General features: G+C 36.6%; 1 pseudogene; it reads left to right on the forward strand.

The window, feature by feature from the left end:
- Window positions 1-10,917: 10,917 nt before the first annotated feature.
- Window positions 10,918-11,859, forward strand: LOC138168418 (olfactory receptor 4K13-like; annotated as a pseudogene).
- Window positions 11,860-22,024: the final 10,165 nt, after the last annotated feature.

The raw sequence follows: 22,024 nt of genomic DNA on the forward strand, positions 1-22,024 counted from the left end.
TCCTGCTATACTCTAAGCCTTTGCTCACTCTTGCTTAAAAAAACATTTCCTAGGGGCAGCCAGGTAGCACAGTGAGTAAGAGCACTGGCTCCAGTGTCGGGATGATCTGGGGATCAAAACCGGGCTCAGATACTTAGCACCACACCCAGAAATAACTGGCCGTGTAACCTTAAGCAAGTTACTTACGCCCGATTGCTTAAAAAAAAAAAAATTCCTGCAGGCCCCTTAAGTTTTCCTAGGCTGGCTAAATGTTTCTCTCTGAACTTTTTTTTTTTTGACTCTGTTGCTCCAAAATATGACTTGAGGTGTTACTTTAACACTGTTTGGAGGGGAGTGTTGAGAGAGATCAGCTGGGTCCCAGTCTGTACTCTCAATTTTCTCAACTAATTTTGACATGAATATGAATTACTCAGAGAACAGTAATATTCAATTCTTCTACATATTTTTGAATATTAAAGGTTGTTATTGAAGATGAAAAAAGTGCTTACAACTCTCTGGCAGTCTATGTCATTTCAGTGTAAGTATCAAAGAAAAGATGCTCTACACCATTATTGGTTAGAGAAATGCAAAATAATAGTACTCTGAGATACTAACTCACACCTATTAGGTTGGCCAACATGAAAAAAAGGGAAAATGACAAATACTGGAGGGGATTTGGAAAAAGTGAGACAATAATGCATGTTTGGTGAAGTTTTGAACTGATCCAACCATCTGGAGAGCAATTTGTAACTATGCCAAAAGGCTATAAAACTATGTATACCCTCTGACAGAGACATTACTACTAGGTCTGTATCCCAAAGACATAAAAAAGGAAGAATTGAAAAGTAAGTGGATACCCATCAATTGGGGAAATAGATGAACAAATTGTTGTGTACAAGTTGTTGTGATGGGATGCTATTTTCTTATAACATATGACAAACAATGTAGCTTCAGAAAAACCTGGGATGATTCATATAACTTGATGCAAAATGAAGTGAGAAGAAACAAAAGAACATTGTACACAATAACGGTGATACTGTAATGATGATCAATTGTAAATGACTTCCTAGCTATTCTCAGCAATAAAATGATTCAAGAAAATTACAAAGAATTCATGGTGAAAAATATTATCCATCTTCTGAGAAAACTGATGAATTCTAAATGCAAATTGAAGTATGCTTTCTAAAAATATTATTTTTATTGTTTAGTGTGTGTTTTCTTTTTCAACATGTCTAATAAAGAAGTATGTTTTTATGACTTCCCACGTATAATAAATATCATATTACTTACCTTTTCAAGGAGAGTGGGAAAAGAGAGAGAGACAGAATTTGGAACTCAAAATTAAAAAAAAATAAACATTAAAACTTAAAAAAACAAGTTAAATGCCCTAGACAAGAACTAATTCCTTTTCTTTGGTCTTATTTTGCCTTTGACCTAGGTTAGACCAGAGTTTCCTTATCTGTAAAATGAAGTTTTTTTTTCACTAGATAGACTCTTGGGTCTTGAGTCCAGATGTACACCTAAGATCTTCTGATTCCCTTTTCAACTAATTGATCATGACTGAATGAATAATAAGCAACTGATACACCTGAGATGAATTCAGCCTTTAAAATGAGTTTGGGGGAGAAAATATGCCATGACTGACTCTAGGGAGAAGTTAGTTAATAACAAATGTGCTGACCTTTCAGAGAACTATGAGCACTAGGGAATCATCACAGGGCTCCAGTACTATTTGGAGACAGATGCGATGTTGGAATGCTGAAGACTTTCTGGTCCCAGCAGATGGGTTCCTGGATTGAGCCTTCCTGGAGTAAGTTCAAGATATGAGGAACAGAAAAAGTATTGAGTGAGAAGGTAGAAGAGCAAACAGAATATTCCCTTCACAGATGGTGTGACTTGGACCCTACAAGTTCAGGGAAAGTAGTTTAGAGGCTCTGTTGACCCTAAGTGCTTTTTCCTTTTAAGAGATACCCTTTCTACCCCTCATACACATGCATACATAAGTAATATTTGGAGTATCATACAGGTTCCTGGGAAGTAAAGAATATTGAGGAGTGTTTTGTTTGACTAATAACCTAAAGGTTTCTCCCTTTTGAGTGACCCCATCCAGAATAGTTCTTATAACTCTGGAAGATTGTGTAGATTCCTTGGAGAGATGAGGACTACTGATACACAATTACTTTGATTGTATATGGTCTCTGCTACAACTCCTTTGTATTTTATGTCAGGTTAAATAGAAACAGTCTTATATTCAGGGTGAAGAATTGGTGGCTTGCATAAGAAAGAATGATCCTTTCCCTTTTTGTTATACAAATGTAAGTATCAACCAAATTCTGACATTCTCTGAGAATGACTCAGGAGAGAGAAATGCTAACTGAAATCCCAATGTTCCTAGTGGAATCTTTGTGATGATATGAGCCAAAGAGAAGTTTTACATAAGAAGTGCTCATAATTGTAGCCTATACATTTATACACACACACACACACACACACACACACACACACACACACACACATATATTACTCACTGGTTACAATAATATAACTATGACAACTCTATGGATTATAAACTGAAAAGGGAAAAGACTTAAAGGCAAAATAAAAGTTAGAAAAATGGTATAATATTCTAGTCGATTAACTTCTGAATTAGGATGATAAGAATGTGACTAGAGAAAAGGGAAGAAGACAAGGATGTAGAGTCACCATAGAGTGTAAGAAAGAGTAAGGAATCAAAAATGACTTCAAGATTTGGATCCTAGGTGACAAGGAAGATGGTGATGCTATTGATAAAATGTGGGAGTGATGAAGAAGGGTTGAGTAGGGGTCTAAGTGCATATATTAGATGATATCCATTTCATAAGACATATAAATTTTTAAAAAATACTTGTCTCTTCTGTTATTGTCTTTTTCTAGATGTTCTTTCTCCTGACATATATTATATGGAAGAATAATTTTTCTAGAGTAATTGCAGGTGGGTAAAATTTCTGTTCCTTTGGTGAAATTTACCTGCTACTTTAATGACCAGATAATAATTATTTCCCTTTGAAGCCAAGGGAAAAATTAGCATTGTTCTTTAATGATTCTCCTGGGGATCTGCTCTTCTGCTTACTTGGTTTGTTATTATTTAAAATCATACTTCATCTTTTTTTTTCTTTCTTGAGGAAATTTAAAAAATATACATATACATATACATATAAATATATATAAATGCTCTCTTCTTGGGGCCACAGGAAAATATTCATTATGTTTGTGATCTTAACGTGTCTAAATGAAGAGAGTGCTCCTTGAGGTTTTAATCTAGAGCTGGTAGGTTGAATGGTCAATTTCAATATACTTGGTTTCCTCCGTTATTGACATCAAAAAGATTTCTATATAGATTTGTTAACTGATTAGAAAAGATTCTTCTAATTCTTGCCTGGAGATTATGAAGATAATTTCCTTCTCAAACAGTACTTGGATGACTATTACAAAACACTATAAGAACCATGACACCCAAAGTTTATTCCAACCCCATAATATTCAAAATTGTAAGTTTCAATTAAATTATACCTTTATTATGTGCTTATGATATTTTTGGCACTTTCCTTGGCGATGGGAATACAAAGACAAAAGTAATAGATTATTTCCCTAATGAGCCTATGGTTTGGTGGGACCATTGGCGTCACTATATAGATTAGGAATAAAGATAATGATTGACATTTATATTGAGATTTAAGGTTTAAAAGGAAACTTAGACACCACCCCATTTGATCTTCCCATCTTGTGAAAGAGATATTTTGCACCTATTGTTTTACAGATGACGGACCTGAGACCTAGAGATGTTATATTATTTGCCCATGATCACAAAACTATTAAGTTGCAGAAGCAGGATTTGGAACCAAGCCTCTCTGAACTCCAAGATTAACATTATAGAATGAAACTCTTCATGTACATAAATATAATCCATGTATGGAAAGTAAAATGGCATAAAGGACCAAGTAAGGACGGTAAAAAGGGAGTGAGGAGAAATTACTTTCATCTGTGTGTCTGAGGGAAGACTTTTGAGTGAAATAGCACCTGAGATTTTTAAATATGGGGGGGGAGGGGCTGAGAAAGATCTCAGCAGGCATTGACAAACAACAATTCTATTGCTGGCTTCTGGGATATCTGTGCAATTATGCAGAGGAGAGAAAGGTAAGAGTAAACAAGATCAGTAAAAAGATAGTTATTCTTTTTTAATGCAACATTAAGTGTGTAAAGAGCCTTCAATACCAAACTAAATCATTTTTTTTGCATTTTGGAGGGCAATTGTTGTTAAGTAACTTGCCCAAATTTACATGGCTAGTTTTTTTTTTTTTTGTGTTAAGTGTCTGAAGCCGGATGCCAACTCAGGTCCTCCTGCCTCCAGGGCCAGCGCCCACCTAGCTGCCCCCAAACTAAATTATTTTCATTTTTTCTATTCCAGTGGGAAGCAAATGAAGGGAATGAGCTGTAAAGATTTTTATAAGCAATGTGAAAAATATTTTCATAACTATGTCAAGTTTGGATGGGAGATAGGAGAGACTGGAAATAATGAAATCAATTAGGAAGTTATTTAAAAATATAAAATATTTCATTTGATTTCAGTTCCACTATAGAAATATAAATATCAACCAAATTATGACATCCTCTGAGAATGTGTCAGGAGAGAAAAATGCTAACTGAAATTCCAATGTTCCTAGTGGAACCTTTGTGAGGATATGAGCCAAATAGAAGTTTTACATAAGAAGTCCTCATAATTGGAGCCTACATACATACATATGTATGTGTGTGTGTATATATATATATGTATATATATATATATATATATATATGAGAGAGAGAGAGAGAGAGAGAGAGAGAGAGAGAGCTTTCATACTGCCTCACTGGTTACAATAATATAACTATGACAACTTTATGGATTATAAGCTGAAAAAGGAAAAGACTTAGAGGTGAAATAAAAGTTAAGAAAATGATATAATATTCTAGTTGATTAACTTCTGAATTAGGGTTATAAGAGTGTGACTAGAGAGAAGAGAATAAAGACAAGAGTTACTATAGATGAAGAGTCAAATTATCAAGGCAAAAAATGAATAGCAGCTGAAGATAGGAGGGAAACTGTATGACTAGTGAGGAGGGACCAATTCATAGGATGTTGTGGTATTAGAATCAAAATGATTTGGGAACTGATTTGATTTTGGGTGTGAAGGTAAGGTTGAGGGAGAGAAAGTTTTCCTTTCTGCATGATTGAGATGATGCCAGCAATAAAATATATGGAAGTTTAGAAGAGGCACAATTTTATTGGTAAAGTTTATAAGGAGGGTGTATATTTCAGTATAAGAGATGGTATGTGAAAATGTGCTGACATAAGAGAGTGCAGAGTGAGATTAGGAGAATAAAGTTTGAATCTGTTGTAATTCAACCTCCTCATTTCCTTCAACCTCATATTAGATTGTAGCCTCTCCAAAGTCAGTGTCTTTGTTGTCATTTTTATCTCTATAGCTTAAGCACCTATTACAGTGCCCAGAATATTGTTGTTGTTACCTAATAAATGTGGGTGGAATTGAGTATTCATCCTGATAAACAAGGAAAAAATGACTTAAACTGATCAATGAGCGTATTGTGTGTAGGTAGTGCTTCCAGATGGAAATGTTCAGAAAGCACTTAGAAATATGGAGTTCTGAGGACAGATGCAGGAATGGACATTTAAGATTAAGATTTATCTGCATAGTTATGATAATCAAGGATATGAGAGTGGATCATAACCAAGGGGACAAATGATAGAGATAATAGAAGACGAATGATAGAACTTTGGGGTCATTACTTCTTAAAGGGTAGACAGGTGGAGGATGTCAGGAAAGCAAACAGTATTTGTCTTACAGAACCCAGAAAGAAAAGTGTCATGGGATCTGTAAAAGTATCCAAATGAAGGGAAGCTACCATTAGTCATGAATACTACTGAAAAATCAAGAAAGTTAAAGATTTAGGAAAGGCATTTGATCTGGCGATTTAGAGGTAATTAGTGACATTGGGGGTAGTGGCTTTATTGGCCTGCTATGAATGGAAACTTGATTGCAAAGGACTGTTTGAGGTTTGAAAAAGTGGAGGAAGTAAAGATGGACTGCTATTTTTTTCTAGCATGTTAGTAGTGATGAGGAGGAGAATATAGGATAATAGCCTTATGGGGAAGGTTGTCTTTTTTTTTTTTTTGCATTAGAGAAGCATGAGCATGTTTGTAGGCAATTGATCAATCATCCAACATTTATTAAATATTTACTAGGAATGCTTCAAGACCCTCATGATGGAAAGAAAAAAAATGGAACTGTCCCTGGGCTCCGAGATCTTATGTTATATAAAACAAATAAATATGAAGTTAAATATGAGGTGTAATACTTAAAGCAAGGCACTAACAGCTGAGATTATCAAAGTGACTTCATGTGGAGGGTGGTATTTGAGATGAACTTTGAAGAAAACTCAGACTGAATAATGTGAGCATGAGATGGGAACACCTTTCAGACATGGAGAACAGCAAGAAAAAAGGCCCATAGATGGTAGAGTATAATATGTGAAGAACAAGAAGGACAAATTTGCTAGGCTGCAGAATAATTGCAAGGGAGTAATATATAACAGGGGTTGAAAAGCAGGTTGAAGCCACATTGTCAATGACTTTAAATTAAGGGAAAGGTTTATATTTGATTCCTGAAATAATAGGGAGCCACTGTATTTTGATAAAGATTGGAGTACTATGGTGCAGGCCTGTGGTAGGGAGAATGAATTAGAATGGGAAGAAGTTTGAGGCAGGGAGATCAATGAAGAAGTTGGTGCAACCATCCAGTTGACAGGTAATAAGGGTAGTAATTAAACAAAGGAAGAAAAGGAGAAGAGATGTGGAGTTAGAATTGGTAAGACTTTACAAGTGATAGAATATGTGAGGTGAGCTGAAGTAGGAATCTAGGATGAATCAACTGTGGAATGGAGAGAAAAATGGGAAATGCAGTGGAGAGAGAGATGAATACATATGGAACAACAGATGTTAGAATACATTTTTTTAATGTACACACAGTAGATTAGTTACTTCCTGTATTTTTTTTTTTCAGCAGCCCAGGCAGCTTTCAGGCCAGTGATCCTGGGTCAAAGATTAGGAAAGTAGAATCAGGAAGAGGATGAGCCAAGGGATTCAAGTGTAAAGACTAATACCTTCTAATTATGAAATCAAGCCTAACAAGTAAGAAAAGTAAAACCAGAAGAGAGAAGGTGGACTGGGACACTTGATAGGGATTAAGGTCCTTGGGATTTAGATAAAGTGGTAAAAAGGTGAAGAAAAAGTTCTGAAGTATGTCAGTAAATTAGGGGTGCAAGGGAAATAGAAAGTGATTAGAGAAGACAATGTAAGTGTTCAGGATTATGGGACTTGAGTAGTTTCAGATGATGGTGAGGTCTCTATCTAAAGTGTGGTCTCTAGAGTATGGATGGCTCAGGTGGAGTAGAGATCTTTAACTGGAGTTAAAGAAATGGCAAACTGGGAGGTTGAATTGTTGGAAGGGTCAATGATGTAGATACTAAAATGTCTAAGAGTGATAGCAGGAACATATACATATAGAGAATTCTTTTAGCCAGTTGCTGAAATCTTTGAGAAAGTTAGGAAAATGGCCTGATACATGCACATATGTATAAATACAGACATTATATATGTAAAATTATAAAATGAGTACCCATATATGTATGTATGTATATGCACACATAAAATACACACCTCCCCTCCCCCAGGTTTTGGAAATGGTGATATAGGTAGAGAGCATGAATCTGAATTTGAAAGTAAAGGAAGTCATTGAGTAATGATGGCAGAAGAATAGTCTGGAAGTCTCAGTGAGGACAAATGAATATGACAATTCATCTTTCTATGTAAGTTAGAGATCATGGAGCTCCTGAGGAGTTGGACAGCATAAGACAAAAGTAAAGAACATGTCCTAAATTAAATTATTAGAAGGAGTGGGACAACAGATTGTGGTTAGAGAAGGGGATTTCCCGGTTTAAGATTATGAAGTTAAAGTAGTCTCTGGATGCCACTGGAGTGGCTCAGGTAGAGTGGAGATCTTCATCTGTAGTTGAAGAGGTGAGAATCTAGAAGATTAAGGTGTTAGAAAGTTCATCACTATGTATACTAAAGTCACTAAGTACGAATAACAATTAGTAATGGAGAACATACTAGAATATAAAAGTGCTTTCAACTAACAGAAAGATCATGCAAAAAAAACTGTTTCTAAATATTATAAAGGAAAATGCCAATGAGGAAGATGAAGCATAGAAAATATTAAATATTTCTATGTAAAAGAAGTAAGTAATTCTGGGTAGTAACACTGAACTTCACAAGCAAATATTTGATTCAAACTAAGACAAATTGAGGTTAGTATTCAGGAAGATAAGTAGTGACCATTTGGATTATTTAATTATAACAGTCTTTATTTCCTTTTTGCTTTCTAACTTGGATCTTTCAATTGGATTTGGAAAGTATTGAGTCCTTAATAGGCTCTTTACTTCCCTTTTCATGTACTTCTGCCCACATTTATCACTCCTATCCCAGAAGTCATAGTTCCCTTCAACCAGTGAAACATGCTTCAGAAGCTATCTTTCTACTGGGTTAGTCTTACATCTCCTTCCATATAAAGCTGTCCTTGGATTCAAAGATTTTATTATTTACTTTTTTTTTACCCACAGCACTCAGTATAATGTACAATGAGGTACTTAGTATAGGGTACAATGAGATAATAAATGCTTAACTAATTACAAATACTTAGCAAATTGATTTATGTGCAAGGTGTCTCAGCATTCTTAAATAATTCTTCACGTTTGCAGATAGGGTTTAAGGCTCCGTACCTTTGACATGAAACAGAATGATCTTTTATTTAGGTTGGTGTTTGGGGGTGAGAAGAGAGTCAAACTGACAAGTTGTTTGAAATCTAAAGTGGAGAAAAGAGTTCATGATGACTAATTTTGTCATTTTTCAACTTTTTAGTTTAGCTTAGTTTAGTTTGTTTAGCACTCTGGTGCGTCAACCAGAAGTCATAACAAAGGTAATATCCACCATTTTTATAGTCAGTCATCATGTATTTATTAAATACTTACTTTTGTATAGGCTTTATTCTACAGACTCAAGAAATGAGAAAAGTCACAACAAATGTCCTTGCCCACAAGGAGCTTAGTTTAATGGTGGAGACAATATATAAATGACTATGTACCTCCAAAATATATATAGAATCCAGACCCTAAGTGATGACTAGATAAATGACTACAATATATCTCATTTATGAAGATTATTAATTTGATTCTGCAAGCACTTGAGTGCTTCCTGTGTTCTAGAAACTATGAGCATGCTATACATGCAAGACAAACCCAGGGATTATATGACCACAAGTAAAAAAATATTTTTCACCCAAACAAAGACATCCAAATAACTAAAAAATATTAATTGTTCATGGGTGGGTTATAACTAAGTTAATTTGCTTATTCAGTGCTATTCCAATCAAACTACCAAGATATTTTATAGAACTAGAAACAAATATCAAAATTCATCTGGATTAACAAGGTAAAAAATATAAAAGAAATCAGTGGGGGGGGAAACCCTTAAAAAGACAGACCTTCACTTTAGCACTATCGAATTCCAAACTCTACTACAAAGTAGTAATCATGAAAACAATTTGGTAATGCAAAGAAACAGAGTGGATTAGTAGAATAGATTAGGTACACAATACATAGCAGAAAATGACCATAGTAAGCTATTTGGCAAACTCAAATATCCAACCTTTTGACATAAGAACTCACCACTTGACTAAAATTGCTGGAAAGCAATTTGGAAAAACAACAACCAAAAACAAAAACTAGGCATTGACCAACATCTCATACCACATACCAAGATAAAGTTAAAATAGAAAAATGAGTTAGACATAAAAGGTGATATCATAAGTAAACTGAGTATAAATTTTTTTTTACCAGTTAGACTGATGGAAAATGAAATATTTTATTATTGAAAGAGAGAAAGAGAAGATTATGGGAAATAAAATAGATACTTTTGATTATATAAAATTTTAAAAGTTTTACATAAAAACATAAATACTCAGCAGTTAATGTCAGTTATCACTTATTTGACAATAAAACAATTAAATTAATAATAATTTCATTATTAAGCATAACAAATGTAGTAAAAATATTATTGGAATTTTCAAGTCTTTCATGTTGAAAACTTTTAGTAGATACATTAAAAAGTGATTTCCAAACTTTTTAAGTATGAAAACCCTTTTTCTTTATAAGAACATTGCTCAGACTCCATGTGTTAGAGTATAATAAATGTCAAGCTTATACTGTTTGGTGTACATATTTATTTGAGAATTCAGAGTAATGATGCTAAGCCTACCATGGGACCTGTGGAGAACATTGTAAATTATTGATTTAAAACATCTTCCTTTCTAGGTATACGAACAAATCTCATCATTTTGGTGGATGACAGCTCAGCTCAAATACTTTAATTGAAAAGGCAAATAGTAATTTTAGGTAATCATTAGGATGAGAAAATCATAACTCTAGAACTGGAAGTCATCTTAAATATATCCAGCTCAATGAGATTTTTATGGATAAGGAAAAGACTTGTGACTGGTAAGTTTAATCACAGTGGTTAAATAATATATTAAGACATAATTTGTTTCTAAATTAAAATTTATTTGTTATGTTTTTAGGCTACACTATGTTTAAAAACAGCACCTCAAGTATTTCTTGAATTAATTGTGATGTGAGATGTATTTCATAGAGTTTTCAGCCTTCAGTATTAGTCTTATGTTTTTAAGTCTTCATTCCATCATTATATTCTCAAGAATACACACCTGCAATTGGGACTCATTTCTAATTGCCTATCATTCAGAGACATTCTGGATGTGTAAAGTATGTGACTAGATGGAGATGAATAATCACTCTGTTGTATATGAGTTTATTTTATTAGGACTCACGAATTCTTGGGAACTTGAGATTTTCTTCTTTTGGATCTTCTTCTTGGCCTATGCATCAGTAATATCAGGAAACATTCTCATAATAGTCATGGTGATCTTTGACTCACACCTGCACTCCAGCCCCATGTATTTCCTCCTTGCCAACCTTTCCTGTATTGATATGACTATTTCCACTGTCACTGTCCCCAAGATGATCACAGACTTCTTCAGAGAGAAGAAAACTATCTCCTTTTGGGGTTGTATGGCACAGATGTTTCTACTTCACCTCTTAGGGGCCAGTGAAATGACTCTACTCATAGTTATGGCTGTTGATAGATACATTGCAATATGTAAACCTCTCCACTACACATCCATCATGAATCATCGGATGCTTGTAGGTTTTGTGTTGTTCTCTTGGGTGGTTGGTTTTGTCCATACCATCAGTCAGATGGTTTTTATTGTGAATTTACCCTTCTGTGGACCCAATGTGATTGATGATGTGTTTTGTGATACTCCCCTTGTGATCAAGCTTGCCTGCACTGACACCTATGTCACCAATCTATTGGTTGTTGCTTTCAGTGGGCTGCTCTCATTGATCTTCTTTATCCTCTTGCTTGTCTTTTATACTGTCATCTTGGTCACTGTCCTACATCATTCTTCTTGAGGGCTCTCCAAGGCTCTCTCTACATTGTCTGCTCATATCACAGTAGTTGTTCTCTTCTTTGGGCCTATTATCTTCATCTATGCTTGGCCATTCAGTAACTTTTCAGTGAACAAATTTCTTTCAGTTTTTTACTCTGTGATCACTCCCCTTCTAAATCCAATCATCTACACCTTAAGGAATAGAGAAATGAAAGAAGCTATGATTAGACTAAGGAGCAGACACATCAGCTCCAGGCAGACCTTCTAGACAAGACTTTAGATAAGACTTATAATATGAAACCTAAAAAAAAGATATCCCTAGAATGACTAGTTATTTTAGTCACTTTAAAAATATTTTATTTTTGTAAATAAAAATGTAGTTATAATACTATTCAACTTTTACAATGTGGAAAATATTTTGTGTGTATTTAAATAAAAACTGATTATTTTAATTACGTCAGTAAATAAAATTTTGTAGTTGCTAATTATTGCAAATTTCAGCCGCAATTTAAGTAGAAAACTGCCCACTTTGAGGTCTGTCCCAGGTTTTATGTATCACCCCTGGCAATCTTTGTCTTGCATTAAGTGACATGTATGGATAATGGGCAAGTCTAAGAATATTGATAAAGAAGCTTCTACAACTTTTATTGACTAAAGAATAAATAAGAAAACTCAGATTTGCAAAGCAATTTGAGAATTACACATTTGGCAGACATTTATTAGGTACCTATTTGTAGCAGCAAGCACCCTGGAGTCCCTAGGGTGGCTGCCCATACAGGTTCTTAGATCTGCTTTGATAAAGGAAAGCAACTCAAAATGGGTTAACAGGCTTACTTTAATCAGTCAGACATATATCGTTTACCTTGTTCAGGGGAAAAGGTCAGCACCCCGAACTTCAAAGTATACAGGCAGAATTATCAAGACAGAAACAGATCAAGTAGACAGATTTCCAAACTGTCCAACCATTACATCCATACCCAGTCAACACCTGGGTTTCCACATCTGGGTTTTTCAAAGCCGGGGGGGCCCTGGACAACAGCTTCCCAGAATACAGATCAAATCACAAAACACTTCTCAAACTAAGCCCCCAAAACAAAGCTACACATCAGGGCTTATATAGCCTTCTCCTGGCTCAGAGAATGTAACAACCTTATTGACTCACTGGCCAATCAAGAAGTATCTACTGAAAAACAAGCCTCCCACCCCAGGCTCCAGGTGCACTTTAGCCTAGGGGCAGGGAAGATCTTTAAAATTTACCTTTCCATTACATTCGGCCCCAAGATCTTTCATGCCCATAGCATAGACAATTTACTTTTAAATTAGCACTGAACATTTCTTAGGTCACATTTTCAAGATACAGAACTAAAGTTACCTAAGTGGCCACGGGCCCTTAAACAAACACAAAGTACATAGCATTATCACTTCAGTTCAAAACAAGAGTTCAAATAAAGTTGGGGGGCGGAGGGGTGTCCTTCCCCTCACACAGCTCCAGCCCCTGCTTCCAAGTACAGAGAGGGGGCTGGGCAACAAAACCAAAAAGGTGGGTTCCCTGGGGATCCAAGGCACTTCATCCCACCCACCATAGTCACAAATCCATCCTCCCCCTGGGTCCCAAACTGTGGGATGCAGCAAGGAAACACATTCAGTGCCCCTGCTTTGCTGCTCAGTTCTTATCTTTTCCTGTGGCTGAATTCCAAACTCCTGGGTTCCTTCTCCTCCCGCAGGCGGCAGCCACTCCTGGCTTCTGCCCAGGTCCTGATGCAGGCAGCTCACCATTCCTGCTCTCAGCTCAGCGAAGTCCACATGAAGGCCATTCTTCTCTCCTGCTCCATGGCTCCACAGAATCACAGCTACCACAACTGGGAAACAAACAATTATCCCAGTCCCCATACTTTCCTTTTACTCTGCAGATCCTGTTCGTGATGACATTTTGTAGCAGCAAGCACCCTGGAGTCCCTAGGGTGGCTGCCCATACAGGTTCTTAGATCTGCTTTGATAAAGGAAAGCAACTCAAAACGGGTTAACAAGCTTACTTTAATCAGTCAGACATATATCGTTTACCTTGTTCAGGGGAAAAGGTCAGCACCCTGAACTTCAAAGTATACATGCAGAATTATCAAGACAGAAACAGATCAAGTAGACAGATTTCCAAACTGTCCAACCATTACATCCATACCCAGTCAACATCTGGGTTTCCACATCTGGGTTTTTCAAAGCCGGGGGGGCCCTGGACAACGGCTTCCCAGAATACAAATCAAATCACAGAACACTTCTCAAAGTGAGCCCCCAAAAAACATCAGGGCTTATATAGCCTTCTCCTGGCTCAGAGAATGTAACAACCTTATTGAATCACTGGCCAATCAAGAAGTATCTACTGAAAAACAAGCCTCCCACCCCAGGCTCCAGGTGCACTTTAGCCTAGGGGCAGGGAAGATCTTTAAAATTTACCTTTCCATTACACTATTCTGTGCAATAATGCAAGGAGAAACAAAGGAAAAATATAGTCCCTACTTTCAGAGCTTATGTTTTACTGACACAAATGTTGTGTTTATAAAGTTCTTTTCTCACACACATTGGAGCACTTACCAAAGATAAAATGAGATGATATATTCAAAGTAATTTGTAAATTATGAATCACCATACAAAAATGATTTTATTATTGTTGTTAGTAGAGAAGGTGTAGCAGAGAAAAAGAGGAGAGGAAGTAAGGAATGAAGGAAAGAAGGAAGAATACTATTCCCAATCCTCCCTTTTAAAGTAGCAGAGCCCAAATAGATCTACTAGGTCATACGTCTAATAAAGTAACTGTATATGATTGAGAATTTACTTACATCTTTGCATCTAGAGGCTAATGAATAAAGGATTTTTGTTTCTCCCCTTTTAATTAAACTTTTGCCTATACCTCAGTGAACTAGCTTTACCCATAGCAACTTGGGGGATTGGGTGGAGAATACGATCCACACAATTTTCCAGGTTTCTTCCTAGGGGTAAAAAACCAAAAGAGTAAGAAAACAATCCCTTAAAATATACCTGTGTCTTTAGTGTCTTAAAAGTTTCTGACATAGGGTTGCCTAGCTAAGGATTTGCTTGGTTATCACAGTTAGAATGAAGCTTCACTAACCTCTGAGATCCATGAAGGGATAAAGTCAGATATATAAGGGAAGGGGTAGCATGTAGTTCAATAATTTATATGTTTTCCCATTTAAAGAATCAATTAATGGAGATTATGGAAAGGGGATGGATCCAGATTATCAATTTCAGTGCCTTGGAAAATGCTTTCCTAACTTATTAGGTCAACATAGTGGAAACAAGAAAACAGGGAGAAGGGAAATAGGGAGTTTCAGAGACTATTGCAAAAAGAGCTCTCTTAAAGGTCAGGGTAGAAGTATTTCAATAATGATAATAAAAATAAGAATAATAGTATAACAAAGAGAAGGCTGCAGGTGAATTTAAAAAAAGTGATTTTGGCATTCTGAAACTAATGACGAATTAGAAGAAAACATTTAAAGTAATTAAGACCAATCCAATACCAGACTTCACAGACATTATATGTATCTTAAAATATCTGGAAAATATTCTCACAAAAAAACAACAACAAAAAACAAACAAAAAAAAGCCCCACACAACCTTCCACCCCCAAATCAATATATAACATTAATGAAGTAAGGGACTGATCACCTGAAAGTAGCTATAGAAATTTTGCAAGATTGATAGGTATTCTTATGATGTGTTTATGCTCATACATATGTATGTATATTAGAAACCTCAAAAACATTTCTGGAAAGAACAGATACCATGCTACTCAGCAATAATCAGGTCTGATACACAGCATTTTTTTTTTTAAAAGTAACAGAGATTTATGACTTCAAAGATTTCATGAAATGGCTAAGATACAAGAATAGAATTTGAAAATCTTCAATAAGTAACATCCACATGAATTTAGTCAACAATAAGTCAAGGAAGAAGAATCAAGAAGATGTCTGAGTCATGTAGATTGAGGTCTTTTACCATTCTTTGTGTCCCCAGCACTCAGAACAGTGCCTGGCCCATAGAAGGTGCTTAATAAATATTTTTTGACTGACTGTGAGAAGAAAGGGAGTCATGATGTATGAAAATTCAGGAGTTGTCTATTACCATCAGAAATAACAGAATGACTATCTTTAAGAAGATCAGACTTACAGTGGTGTCAGTTGCATAAGGAAATGAGGTATGTGACACATCATTGCAATTTACAAACATTTAGCAAGTACCAAGTTCCACCAAGACATGACATGGTACATCAGAAGCTCAATACCTTTCACTGATTGACACACAACAAATTCCCACCCAAAATATATAGACCTCAAAATACATTGAGGGACTCAACCAAGACATTATGTTCGAAACACATCAGGTATCACTGACTAGACCAGACTGTTGCTCACAATCAAGCAATTTAACATAACATTTGTCATTAATACTTAAGAACAACACCTTAAGCAGATGATGTCATACCAAATATTTGTAATATCATAAATTATATGAAATAAAAAGCTTTCAAAATATACAGATTTAGGAATGGAGATTAAAATCATCTGGGAATAGGATAAAGTACATAACTCTAGTGATGTTTATTTTTAGTGTCATATCAAGATGTTTACAATGAGACTACAGATCATTTTATATGTATATATACATACATATAAAATCACCATATATATATATATATATATATATATATATATATACTAATACTTTTATTAAGCTCTAAAAGGCAAGATCTGTGATAGTCAATAGAACATTAAATATGAGATAGCCATAGCAAGACTAAAATTTGACACAGGATAATTTTTATCTGAACTTTATCCTAAAATATATGTGAGAAGAAAGAATCATTATAAGAATAATAATCAGTTGAATGCAAGAAACCTAAACTGAGTATAATGCTATTATATTTGCAAATTTCTTTGAATACATTATCTTAATTGGTAGTTAATACTGGTATTATTGGGGCAGCTAGGTGGTACAGTGGATAGAATGCTGAACCTGGAGTCAGAAAGATAAGTCTTCCTGAGTTAAAATCTAGCTTCAGAAACTTACTAGCTGTGTGACACTGGGCAATTCACTTAACTCTGTTTGCCTTAGTTTTTTCATCTGTTAAATGAGCTGGAGAAGGAAATGGGAAACCACTCCAGTATCTTTACACTCTGGCCCAGTGTTACCACCACTAGGTCTATATCCCAAAGTGATATGAAAAAGAAAAATAATTATTTGTACAAAACAATTTATAGAAGCTTCATATTGATGTCAATGAATTGAAAATTGAGTGGATGCTCATCTATTGAGGAAATGAATGAACAAGTTGTCATATATAATTATGCTGGAACACTTTTGTGTTATATGACAAGCAGAATGATTTCAAAAAACCTAGCATTACTTATATGAACTTGTGTAAAGTGAAGTAAGAATAACAAAGAGAACATTGTTCACAGTAACAGGGACACTGTAATGATAACCAAATGTCAATGATCCAGCTATTCTCAAAAATACAATGATCTAAGACAGTTTCAAAAGATCCATGATGAAAAATACTCTCCCTCCTGAGAGAGAACTGGTAAACTCTGAAGGCAAATTGAAGTACACTTTTTTAAGCTGTAGTTTTCTTTTTTTGTTGTTTTCTTTTGCAACATGGTTAATATGGAATTATGCTTTACATGATTTCACATGTAAAATCAATAACAATTGCTTAGCTTTTAAAGGGGTGTGTGAGGAGAGAAAGATAATTTGGAATTCAAAATTTTAAGAAATAAATGTTAGGAGGCCTGGATGACAACACAGAGGTGGTATGTGGCAAGGCTGGACAACACGCATGGAGGCCTGGATAAGGCCTGGTCAATGTGGGGTAAATTGATCCAATAACCCTAAGGACAATTCGCAGACCTATCACTGCAGGGCTGGGATCTGGCAGAACAGAGAAAGAGACAAATGTAGGGCCCATGGCAGTGGCAGCAGCTACTCCTGGGACTACCAACCTACAGCCTGGAAATTTAGAAAGCACCTATCTGACCTTCCAGGGACCAGGATGGCAGAGTGAACCCCAGCTGCTCCAATTCCCCCCCCCGGCACTCTGACCCTGACAATACAGTAATTATTGCCCCAGAGCAAAATTTTAACCAGTAAATGCTTGGTAACCCAAGAGATAGGCCATGGCTAAGGCCCTGCCTCAAAATGGTAAAAACAGATAGCAGAGACAAAGACTATAAAATCATATTATTGTAAGCAGGAGGAACCAAATTCAGAAGGAGACAATATTGACTCCATACCCACAGCTGAAGCCTCAAGAGGGAATGTGAACTGGTCTCAAGCACAGAAAGCATTCTTAGATGAGCTCAAAAAGTGCTTTGGAAACCAAATTAGAGAGGTAGAAGATAAAATGAATAATTCTTCTAAAATCAAAATTACAAAATTAGAAAAACATTACAATGAAGAAAACAGGTCCTTAAAAAGAAAAATGTGTGAACTAAACATGAAATCTCAACATAGGGAAAAGGAGCTTAAAACTAAATGAGGAGAGCAGAGTCAAGATGGCAGAGTAGAAACAGGACCTCCATGGGCTCTGGCTCTCACCACCTCTAAAAGGGGACTCTGAACAAACTTTGGAGCAACAGAACCCACAAAATGACACAGAAAAGGTAACTTCCTGCTGAGGATAGCCCAGCAGGCCGGCAGCAAGTGTCCAGTGCAGGGCTCTGGGAGCTGAGCCCAGCCCCATGCTGAGGTTTTAGGCCCAGTGAGGCCTTGACCAGCCGCTGGCTGAAGGGACTCCAGATCACCAGCAGCTGTGGCAGTTTCCAGAATTATCAACACATAGGTGCTAAGGACAAAGTGAGAGGCCAGTGCAGTATGGATTTTTGGACCCAGTAGTTGGGAGTGCCTCGGCTTTTACCCCCAGGGTGAGAAGGCACTGAGGAGCTGTGGCTGTGCAGCCGCCCAACATGGCAACTTCAGCTCCTGGCCTGCAGAGTGTAGGGGGACCAAGTGAACAGTCTGAGGGATAATTGCTCTTGCTTTAACCTGCTTGGATCTGGATTGCGGTCTAGGATGGAGGTCCTAGGGTATGCAACCAGCTTGCCAGAGTGTGTGGAGGCTTCAGAGAGGGCAACCAAATACCTCTGGCAGCTGAGAAAACCCCAGCATTTGGGATAGAAGCTCCCCTATCTAGGGGAGACCTACTGTGGCAAAAAGCCCAAAAGTCAGGTAATTAAGAGGTAACATGATCAGAAAAAGGAAACAAAGCAAAGAGAAGAATCCAACATTAGACTCCTATTTGGGGGACAAAAAGGAGCAAAGCATGGAATAGGAGGAAGACAGTGAAGTCAGAACTCCTGCACCAAAAGCTTCAAAGGAAAATACAAGCTGGTTACAGGCCATAGAGGACCATAAGAAGCAGATAACAGAAGTGGAGGAAAAACTGGGAAGAGAAATGAGAATAATGCAAGAAAATTATGAAATAAGAATAAACAGCCTGACTGAGGAAAATAACCCGTTAAAAAACAGACTAACTCAAATGGCAAAAGAAACACTGTCAGGATAACCCAGGCTCTGGCAGCTTCTACACTGAGGGATCTAAGGGCTTGAAATTCGATATAGAATAAGCCATCAATCAATAACAAGCATTTACTAAATACCTACATTGTGCCAGGTGCCTCAGATTAATACACTTAAGCAACAGTAGAAGTCTGGTGAGATTTTTTTTCATTTTTCAAATGCTTTATTAAATTCTGATTTGCATCATTCATTTCCACCAGATTTTGAGTTACACATTTTCTCCCAGGTTTTCCCCTACCCACCACCCCAAAATAGCAATCCCACAGTATATCCCCTCCTCCAGTCTTCTCTCTCCCATATCTTCAGTCATACCACCACTGACTTTTCCAGTAGGACATGGTGGATCTCTATGCCCCAGTGCTTGTACATCTGGTTTCCCAATTACATGTAAAATAGTATTATTAATAGTATATATATTTGAACATTTGATATTAAAACTTTGAATTCAAGATTCATTCCCTTCCTCCCTTGTTACCCATACTTACTGAAAAGATAAGCAGTTCAGTATAGGTTGTACATGTGTAGCTTATGCGAAACATTAACAGTTGATATATTGTAAAAGACAATTTTTCCTTCCCTCCTATCCCTCTCCCACTAGTTCTATTCTCTACTTTGATCCCGTCTCTTTTGAAAAGTGGGCACTTCCAACTTCCCTCTCCCCCCAGCCTACCCTCCATTCCATCATCCACCTTCTTTTTTCCCTTTCCATCCTACTATCCTGTAGGGTGAGATATCTTATTCAATGCATATTTCATTACCTACCTAAGCCAAATTCAATAAGAAAAAGTTTGACCCATTCCCTTTTGCCTTCCTATTCTTCCCCTCCATTGTAAACATTTTCCCTTGCCTTTTCTATATGAGATAGTTTACACCATTCTGTCTCTCCCCATCTCCTCTCATTATATTCCTCTCTCACTTCTTAACTTCACCTTTTAGGTAGCATCCCTTCCTATTAAATTGGTCCTGTGCCCTCTATCGATGTATACCTGTAAACATATATACACACATTCGCATATATATTCATATGTCTGTATACCCTCCAATATAGGCATATATAGATATAAACATATATATGTATATATATATATATATATATATATAAACACACACAGACACAGACACACAGACACAGACACACATGTTCCCTTCAACTATTTTCATACTGAGAAAAGTTTCATCAGTTACAATTATCGTTTTTCCATTTAGGAATGTTAATAGTTCAAATTTGATAAGTTCCTTATGGTTTCTTTTCCCTGTTTACCTTCTTGTGCTTCTCTTGCTTCTTGTATCTGAATGTCAAATTTTCTATTCAATTCTATTTTTTTTTCATCAAGAATGCTTGAAAGTCCTCTATTCCACTGAATGACCATATTTTCCCGGTAAACATGATGCTCAGTTTTGCTGGGTAGGTGACTCTTGGTTTTAATCCCAGCTCCTTTGACCTCCAGAATATCATATTCCAAGCCCTTCGATCCCTCAGTGTAGAAGCTGCCAGATCCTGTGTTATCCTGATTGTGTTTCCACAATATTCAAATTGTTTTTTTTTCCTGGATGCTTGTAATATTCTCTTCTTCATATGGGAATTTCAGAAACTGGCTGTAATATTCCTAGGAGTTTTCTTTTGGGGATCTTTTTTTTAGGGAATCAGTGCATTCTTTCAAGCTCTATTTTGCCCTCTGTTTCTAAAAAATCAGGGCAGTTTTCTTTGAGAATTTCTTGTAGGATGATTTCTAGGTTCTTTCTTTGATCATGGCTTTCAGGTAGTCCAATAATTTTTAAATTATGTCTCCTGGATCTATTTTCCAGGTCAGTGGTTTTTCCAATGAGATATGTCACATTGCCTTCTATTCTTTCATTTTTTTGGATCTGTTTAATAGCATCTTGATTTCTCATAAAGTCATTAGCTTCCATTTGCTCCAATCTAAATACGAAGTAATGATTCTCCTCATTGAGCTTTTGAGATTCTTTTTCCATCTGGCAAATTTGACTTTTTAAGACATTCTTCTCCTCATTGCCTTTTTGAGCCTCTTTTGCCATTTGATTTGGTCTGTTTTTTAAGGTGTTATTTTCCTCAGTCAGGCTGTTGACTCTCATTTCATAATTTTCTTGCATTGTTCTCATTTCTCTTCCCAATTTTTCCTCCACTTCTCTTATTTTCTTCTTAAGGTCTTCTATGGCCTGTAACCAGCTTGTATTTTCCTTTGATGTTTTTGGTGCAGTAGTTCTGACTTCACTGTCTTCCTCCTGTTCTATGCTTTGATCCTTTTTTGTCCCTAAAATAGGAGTCTAATGTTGGGTTCTTCTGTTTGCTTTGTTTCCTTTGCCTGAGCATATTGCCACTCAATTTCTTGACTTTTTTTTCCACAGTAGGACTCTGCTACCACACAGGGGAGGTTCCATCCCAAACACTGTGGTTTTCTCAGCCCCCAGAGGTATTAGTTGGGAATCCTTGTTGAAGCCTCCACAGGCTCTGGCAAGTTGGACACACACCCCAGGACCTCCAACCTTGACCGCAATCATCCAAGCAATTTAAAGCAGGAGCGATTACCCGTCAGCCTGGTCACTTGGTCCTCCTACACTCTGCAGGCCAGGAGCTGAAGCTGCCATGTGGCAGCCACAGCTGCACAGCAGCACTCAAAGGCTTCTTGCCCCAGGGCAAAAGCCAAGTCACTCCTAACTACCAGGTCCCAAAGTCAAGACTGCATTGATTTGTCACTTTGTCCTTTTCATCTATGTGTTGATAATCTGGAAATGACCACAGCTGCTGGTGATTTGGAGTCCCTCCAGCAGATGCCTGGTCAGTCCAGGCCTGGGGCTCTGGTGTGGGGCTGGGCTCGGATCCCAGA

This window comes from Petaurus breviceps, unplaced genomic scaffold (genome assembly GCF_028583685.1).
Source record: "Petaurus breviceps papuanus isolate PSGF00001 unplaced genomic scaffold, PetGlider_PUasm1.0 37, whole genome shotgun sequence".
Lineage (NCBI taxonomy): Eukaryota > Metazoa > Chordata > Mammalia > Diprotodontia > Petauridae > Petaurus > Petaurus breviceps.